The 1,367-nt window shown below is 26.9% G+C and overlaps 1 protein-coding gene across 1 annotated transcript in view; it reads left to right on the top strand.

Annotated features, from left to right (window-relative positions):
• Window positions 1-1,367, top strand: part of LOC111688076 (cationic amino acid transporter 2) — a 20,470-nt gene that overhangs the window by 966 nt on the left and 18,137 nt on the right. The window lies entirely within an intron of this gene.

Genomic DNA, 1,367 nt, shown 5'->3' with positions numbered 1-1,367 from the left:
AGAACAGAACTAGAACAGAACTAGAACAGAACTAGAACAGAACTAGAACAGAACTAGAACAGAACTAGAACAGAACTAGAACAGAACTAGAACAGAACTACCACAGAAGATCATGTGCCAAGTTTTATTGAATTATATCCCTGGTACACTTTTAGGTGGGTGTAGGACCAATATTATTGTGCGTTACAAACATCAGCACAAACCCAATATACCCCCGCAACTGAATTGGTGTAGGGTATAAATATTTTAGCGCCTTTAAAATTTCACACAATCTACATAAACTCATGCACAAATTGTTCTCTGACAGCTTTTAATTTTTAACAAAACGCAAGGTTTAAATAAATAACTCCAAATTTAATTATTTATATGCCAATATCTTTTCTAACAAAATCATTAAATGTTTGTTAATAATAATAGAAAATAATAACAAATTCAATAAATATTAGTTTAACATGATTTTAAATCCATCAAACGGTAGCCAAAATATGTAAATATTTGCAAAAAATTTGACGTCAAATCTATTTAACTAGTAATGATATTAGAAAAGCTTCCTAAAAATTAAATAAATAAAACTAAGCAAATTAATTAAGTAAATATTATTTTAAGCTTCAATTCAATAAAGATATTGCGGACGTCAAATATTAAATTGTTTAACAATGTAAACTTTTCTGCTGTCATTAGCACATTTTGTAAACATATTTAAGTGCTAATAAATAGTTAAATAATTGAGTTATGATAACAATTTTAAATCAATGTTAATTAAAACAAATGGTGCTATTTCACATTTATGGAATAAAAAAGGTTTAAGAGCATTTTTTTTTTTAAATATTTACTCTAAAGGTTACAATTGTTGATTAGAACACAAGTTCTAAATTATGTAGCAATTGGTATCGGTATTTCTATGAACATCCCGATAATCGTATGTATGACTCATAGATTTTTCAAAAGGTTTTAAAACAACTCACATGAATGTCTGATCACATTTTTACACACTGATAATCTTATCTAAAAATGTTGTCCATACTTAAGATTACAATAGCAATTAAATTAGTAATTGTATACTACGGTTTCTATGTAAAAAATAATTAATTGGTATTTATTTAGTTGGTATAGGTAAATAAACAGCGTGCCTTTTTATTAAACCAATTTTAAGTATTACAATTTAAAATAGATAACTAAGCCATTCAAAGAACTATAAACTAGAACAGAACTGGAACTATGACTGTATAAATATACATAAATTTCAAAATGCTAATATATTCTCAGTTCAGTTCTAGTTCAGTTCTAGTTCAGTTCTAGTTCAGTTCTAGTTCAGTTCTAGTTCAGTTCTAGTTCAGTTCTAGTTCAGTTCTAGTTCAGTTCTAGTT

The sequence above is a fragment of the Lucilia cuprina genome, chromosome 5, assembly GCF_022045245.1.
Source record: "Lucilia cuprina isolate Lc7/37 chromosome 5, ASM2204524v1, whole genome shotgun sequence".
NCBI lineage: Eukaryota > Metazoa > Arthropoda > Insecta > Diptera > Calliphoridae > Lucilia > Lucilia cuprina.
Note: the sequence above shows the minus strand (reverse complement) of the source record. Positions and strands in the feature narration are given on the sequence as shown.